The sequence below is a fragment of the Capra hircus genome, chromosome 6 (assembly GCF_001704415.2).
Source record: "Capra hircus breed San Clemente chromosome 6, ASM170441v1, whole genome shotgun sequence".
Lineage (NCBI taxonomy): Eukaryota > Metazoa > Chordata > Mammalia > Artiodactyla > Bovidae > Capra > Capra hircus.
In genome coordinates, this window is record NC_030813.1 from 52,968,788 (window position 1) to 52,976,269 (window position 7,482).

Below are 7,482 nucleotides of genomic sequence, written 5' to 3' on the forward strand. Positions count from 1 at the left end.
ATCTCACAATACAGATGCTTAAAGGATGTGACCACTCTGTTGTATTCTAATGTAGCTTTTAGTTCTTTCAGTGTTAAAGTTTGGGGCTGCCGTCTATGGGGTCGCACAGAGTCAGACACAACTGAAGTGACTTAGCAGCAGCAGCAGCAGCCACATAGTTCTTTTAAAGAACTTTACAATTCTATCTCCTACAAGTAACTACTGTGCTATCCTGAGGCAAAAGCATGAATCATCAGTTTGTGATAATGCAGCTAAGTAATTACATAATTATCCAAAGTAGGGAAAAATAACTCCTTAGCTAAATGGGAAGAAATACAACAACCTGTATTATTACAGCAGCTATGGGCTTCCCTGGTGGCTAAGAGGTTAAAGCGTCTGCCTCCAATGCAGGAGACCCAGGTTCAATCCCTGGGTCGGGAAGATCCCCTGGAGAAGGAAATGGTAACCCACTCCAGTATTCTTGCTTGGAGAATCCCATGGATGGAGAAGCCTGGTAGACAGCTATAGTTTGGTAATGAATGCACTTCCCCCACCGCCTCCCCCCACCAAGACCATAGCATCTCTCTGACTCTAACATATAAGCAAAATTTTAGATATTCCAATTTTACCTGTAGCCCTCAGTGAGGTTGTTCAGCCTACCACATGCGATCATTCAGGCTTTCCACTGGCATGGGTGTGCCCCAAATCTTTCTTTGGAGTCCACCAAAGAAATATGATTTTGTTTCAGCAATACTTTTTTTGCCTGAGGTGGGCTGAATTTCATATTATTTCTGAATTAGAATCTACTATATTACAATTCCAGTTAATACATTTTCTCATGTCTTCCTTGTAGCAAATCTACCAGGTAACTGTTATTTCTATTGTAAAGAGAAATGAAATTGGGCTTTGAAACACTGACAAACTAGTTAAATTCTCACATTTTTATAAGTTGCAGATAAGAGATTCAAAATTAAGTAAGAATTCTTCTGAAATGAGCTTAGAGTTGGATCATTCTCCTCCTATTTGCAGCTTTGGAGTGATTTCTTTTGAGAATGTCCCTGTCTGGGACCTGAATATGCCAGAGACACTAGTGCCATCTATGAATGGATACTGTCCTATGTTAAGGACTTGCAAACCTCCTCCTCTCATTTTCCCCTTTGCCCTACATGGAGTTGACCAGATAAGGGTTTTACCCAAGGAGCTCCAAGACTCACACCAGTGGAGTCATGGTCCTTGCAGCATGGCCAGAAAAACAGATATCTCTCACTATCTAGCATATTATTTCTTTCACAAGATGCTTGAATTTGGACTATGAGGATGGTGAACGTGTGTTAGACACTCGGTTGTGTCCGACTCTTTGCAACTCCATGGACTTGTAGCCCACCAGGCTCCACTGTCCATGGGATTCTTCAGGCAAGAATACTGGAGTGGTTAGCTATTCCTTTCTCCAGGGGCCTTTCTAACCGAGGGATCAAATCCAAGTCTCCTGTATTGCAGGAAAATTCATTACCATCTGAGCCACTAAGGAAGCCCCTCAGAATGGTAGCAACACTTTGATTTGGGGTTACTTTCACTCATTTTAGACACAGGACAAGTGCAGGCCTCTGAGCTAGAGTTCATCCGTCACCTTGTACTTAAGGCTCTTGCTTCTTGCCTATCTATGATCTGACCTTGGTGCTAACTTCAGTCTACAATGGCAGTAATAAAAGGGTCCTAAAAGCATCTTTAATCCTGCAGGCCCCCACCACTGATACCTAAGTCACTATATCACATTCACAGGCTCTATGTCATATGCCAGGCAGTCCTGTGGAAGAGTCATGCTTGCCACATTCTATGGCTCTTAAGACCTTTTCTCTTTAATGCCAATGGACATATAACTGATGTCCTCCTCTGACTGATTCATATGGAGATTTTGTACTCCATGAAGTTGGCCTTAAGAATCACCAGATAAGAGAAGGATTTTCCTTGAACAAAGAGCATTGTGTGGAAGGAAGGGTGTGTGGTTAGTATTGAGAGTGATCATATTCTATAGAATGCAGTCCTAAAGAGTTCAGGAGATGACATTTGAAGAACATGTTGTTCTAAGTTTGTGGTAAGAAATTCTGCACAATTTAAAATGACCAGAAAACAAAATATAGTTTACATTTTCCCTCATACCCCAAGTAAGACATGCATTTGTGGTCTTCACCAGTGAAGCACAGAACACTTTGAGAGTGTTACTGCAAGTCAATAATAATTGTGGCATAAAGTATGATGTCATTACATCTTTTTTTTTTTTATTTTAAATTTTAATTTTACATGTTAACATGATTGTCATTACATCTTATGAGTAATGATACAGCCAGCTTGAAATAAACGGCAGAGGTAAGGGGCTCTTTTGTTTCAAAACAATGTAGTTCCAAAGAACCATGGGCTCCTGACTAATAACAGTTTTGCTATGTTTTCTTGAGGCGAGAGAAGTGAAATTAGCCAGGAATGGCAAAACTGACAATAAAGAATAGAAATAGTTGGTCCCTCAGTTCAAGAACTACAAACAGGAAGAGTTAGTGCTGGTTATGTTCCCTAGTTGGACTGAAACCAAAAACTTCTTTTCAATCTGATGTTTTAAATTTTCTACTGACAAACCCCTGTACTTCATGTAGACTCATGAATTTTTAATATAGCTCTTATTCAAATTGTGAATATATACAGTGGCCTCACAGATATTATTTTACCAAGGTCTAAGAGGCCCTACTGGTTGCCTCATCCCAGGATACTGCCTTACATAGCTTTCTGTGTCTTGCCATTTAGACACCTGCTCCCTCCCTGACACTACTTCTAATGTAGTTACTGTTTTGTATATCAATTAATGCCACTGAAATGGCAAAGCTGTCACAAGAGTCATTTATTCTGAATTATATGAGTCAAGAAACATTCATATTTTTTAATCACTAATATTTTAAAGAAGTTTCCATGAGTCGTCTTCCCTTTAATATTCTCCCGCACCTTTCTAGGACTGAATTTCAAGTCTGTAAGATGGGTCAGAATAAAAAGCCCTAAGCAGCTTGTATATTATTTTGCAGTTGCCTCAGAAATATCATCAAGTCATGAAGCCTCAAGACAGAAAGTCATCTTTGCTACTGATAACCACTAGGTTAAAGGTTACTAATTCTTACCTCACCATCAGGAAGAATTACTGATCCAGTCTCAGTCATAGACAGACAGTGGCTAGTCTTTTGACATGACAGAATGCCTGGTAAAATCTAAGACATGAAGTGTGCACTTCCTGAAGGGCACCTCTATCAAGCAGAAAAATTACAAGGCTGAGCCACACTTGCTCAGCATCCTATTCTAATTCACCTGTCAGGTACCTCACCTGTTTTCCCTTGAGGATACCAGTGAGGGTCAGAGGGGCCAGAAGTGTGACTACTTGATGTCTCTCTGAATGGCTTCAGAATTTCTATCTGGACACTAAAACTATTAAAATACATTGATAGCAGCACTAGTAATCAAACTTGGACATACTTAAAAGTGGAAAAAGTACATAAATCTTTCTTTTACAACAGCAAAAGGCTAAAGTAACCAACACTTATTTGCGATTCCACTTTGTGCCATAACCTTCATCTGTGAAAGAGTAACATCTCAAAGAACCACATCGCTAGAGGTGTAAAATGAAACAATAATTGCTAAAAAACTTCCTGAAAATAATGTGAGAAGATTATTACTATGATGACAGAAGCTACCGGAAATATTGGATGAGAAAGAAAAGGGAAGTATTATTGACTTCAATTCTGATTCTAGATGAAGATGCTGGCACGATATAGCAGTACAATGAATCAATGAACCAAAGAAAACAAAAAAGAGTTTAAACTGTAGATTTCAATTGCCATTGTAAAAATCCCACCCCCTGCCCCTGTCTGCTGATTTACTTAGCATATAGTGAAGTGGCTCAGTTGTGTCTGACTCTTTGCGACACCATGGACTGTAGCCTACCAGGCTCCTCTGTCCATGGGATTTTCCAGGCAATAGTCCTGGAGTGGATTGCCATTTCCTTCTCCAGGGGATCTTCCCAACCCAGGGATCGAACCCAGGTCTCTCACATTGTAGACAGACGCTTTACTGTCTGAGCCACCAGGGAAGTCTATAGTTAGCATAGCCTATATCAAAGCTCATGTCTGCATTCCACAGAGCCACAGGAATAAGGAATAGTAATCTCTGAACTATGGGAGGCATTGTAACAGAAAACTTGAAAATGAACTGGTGGCTAGTACCATACAATTAAATTCCCCAAATAGCCCTAAAATATGGCTTTAAAATTTGTCTGCTGTGATCACATTTGCAAAGAGGCAAATTAGTCAAAATTAAGCCTTTTTCTGCACTTCCATGCACCCTCTGTCAACAGCATGCTAGTGAAAAGAATCATCAACGTGGCAACTGTGGTTCAACGAGGAATAATTACATAAGAAATACGTTAAATGGCTTTGTTTCCCTGGAAATGTTTTTCCCTTCAAGCAAGCTATTTTTTAATCCTGGATTGAGAATTTTAGTGATTGTCTTTGAAAGCTTTACAATCCTAATAGTACCACTAGAATAAATCACTGTAAATCTGGGTATAAACTGCTGATTCTTCTCTAATAATCCTAAATTTCATAGTAAAATAGTTGCATTATAGGATAGCAAGTCTAAATGAATATACAGCATAACATTGTCATCAAATGCCAATGAAACATGATTAAGCATGAAATATTGATAATGAGGTTGTCTTTCAATTTTTACCAATTTTACTGACATAGAATGAAAAAAAAAAACATAAGACAACTTACTGTAGAAGCAATAAGCAGCTGAAAATTCTTACAAGGGAAAATTTAAAAATACATCACCAATTAAAGGAATTTGTCATGTATCTTAGCATAATATAATTTTAATGATGAAGAGTCTACTTGGCTAAAATCTCTAACAGAAGGTGTTATGTAGTTAGACAGTGATAATGACCCTTGTTGTTTTTTTTTTAAAGAAAGCCATGCCCAAAAAGGAAGATTAATGCAGTTCCACTGTGATATGTGCTGTTTATATTCCTCATGCCTGATCATTTAATTGATATTAAAAATATCTTGAACTCTATTCATTAGGCAATTATTTTTTAAATGAAATAAAAATTAGGACAGATTTATCTTGTCATAGCAAGATGTTTCATGGAAAATCTCTAACTGCAATTTTTTAACTTTCCAGTCATGTGCATTTAAATGAAGTTTCTTTGAGAGAACAGAGATTAAGGCAAGCCATTTTTTTTCTTAAATACAACAGATCTGGCTATCAAATATAGTAACAGGTGTTCTTGCAACCAAAACAGAGTAAGAAAATTCACAGGAGACATAGTCAATCTTTTGGTTTTCTTATAGTACTAACTGAAACAAATATTACTAATTTAACAAGGTATAGGTTAAATGTATTATTAGAAACTTGGAAGATTATATTGAATTATAAATGGCTTTAAGTATATTAAAAATGCATATCTGCAACATGATTTTTCTGAATCATTACCTCATTATGCTTATGCTTAGACCACCAATCCAATTTTATTATAAATAATAACAGCTGATTTATAAAAAGATAAATCTGACCAACTCCCATTTTGTAACTCATTTTCTTACAAAAGATTTTCTTTACAAGAAGTTTACAAATAATACTTCCAGTTCATTTTTCTCCCCCTAGGTCACACATTTAAATCTCTACTCTTCAGAGAAGCAGTGGTGGCTTTAAAAGATGTGGGCATATAATATTGTAAGGAGGAAAAATTTTTTCCTTGACTCTTAATGTCCATGGCTGAGTCTGAAGAATAAGCTAATAATAGGAGAAAAGTCAAATTAAGAGGAGAAAACACAAGTTTTGTGTGACACAGGGGCCTTCATAAGGAAATGATGATCCAAAGAAGCAGTTAAATCTGAGTATTTTATTCTCGGTTTGATGAAGAATGGACAGTCATGAAGGAATATGACAGGTTAGGAGTATAAGGTCATTACAGTAAACAGTAGCAGGAAAGGGGTGGGAGTGGGACTTAGGAAGCCCTGTAAGTCAGGAAGAATCCTGACATCTCTTGGCATCTCTTTCTTTGATGATAAGGATTTGCCTTTCCTCTGGGTATAGGAAAAGTATGCCTTACATGAAGATTTAATGACCTGTTTCAGAAGAAAAGGGTGATAAAAGGGAGGTCAGTGATCTTCCTGCTTCTGCCATTTTCTCAAACTTTTTCAGCTTAAGATATTCAATATGGCAAAGTGCCATATTTTGGAGTAGCATGTCCTGAACTCCATCAACATCACAGGTCACTTCTGTGACTCTTGCACTTATGAAAAAAGGAGAGAAGACTGTTTGGCAAAGTAATGAGACATCTGTATCTTTTCCATGTTTAACAGAAAAAGCAGAATCTGCTGATGATAGAAGACTCGGCCACTTAGTTTCAGCCCTATCCCTCTAATTTAAGCCCACTTCTGCATCTCCTGCTCTCTTGTCACCACCTGGAAGCCTCGCTGTACTGCAGCTTTTCATAATGCATGGCCATTTTTGCATGCTTCTTTTCGAACCAGTTAAAATATTAAGAACATCTTAAGTAAAACGCTAAGAAATTTTTATTATCTTCCTCATTCCTTTAGCCTTTAGGTTTCACTGATATCTCAGTTGGTAAAGAATCCACCTGCAATGCAGGAGACCCCAGTTCAATTACTGGGTCGGGAATATAAGCTGGAGAGAGATAGGCTACCCACTCCAGTATTCTTGGGCTTCCCTTGTGACTCAGCTGATAAAGAATCTGCCTGCAATGCAAGACACCTGGATTTGATCCCTGGGCTGGGAAGATCCCCCAGAGGGGGAGAGGCTACCCACTCCAATATTCTGGCCTGGAGAATTCCATGGACTGTATAGGCCATGGGGTTGCAAAGAGTCAGACATGACTGAGCAACTTTCCCTTAGTCTCTAATAAACATATAATTTACTTTCTTTCCTGTCAAAGAAATATTGCACTGGGTAGGTTTAAAATATCAGAAAACCTTTATTTCAACTACCACAATAAGAGAGAGAGACTATCATAATAAGAAAAAGAGAGGGAACTCAGAACTCAACTCTGTTGAAATAAAAGATGGGGGAGTTCTTAAAGGTAAAGAACAGTATTGCATAGGAATCTGGAATACTAACTAGGTACATGAAAGAAGTTAAATTGGAAGTGGTCAAACAGGAGATGGCAAGAGTGAACATCAACATTTTAGGAATCAGTGAACTAAAATGGACTGGAATGCACAAATTTAATTCAGATGACCATTATATCTACTACTGTGGGCAAGAATCCCTTAGAAAAAATGTATTAGCCCTCATAGTCAACAAGAGTCCAAAATCCAATACTTGGGTGCAATCTCAAAAATGACAGACTGATCTCTGCTCACTTCCAAGGCTAACCATTCATTATCACAGTAATCCAAGTCTATGTCCTACCAATTAATGCCAGAGAAGCTGAAGTTGAATGGTTCTATGATG

At 38.0% G+C, this 7,482-nt stretch overlaps 1 non-coding gene across 1 annotated transcript; it reads left to right on the plus strand.

The window, feature by feature from the left end:
* Positions 349-420, plus strand: TRNAW-CCA. The gene has a single exon. It is a non-coding gene; the product is annotated as a tRNA-Trp (tRNA).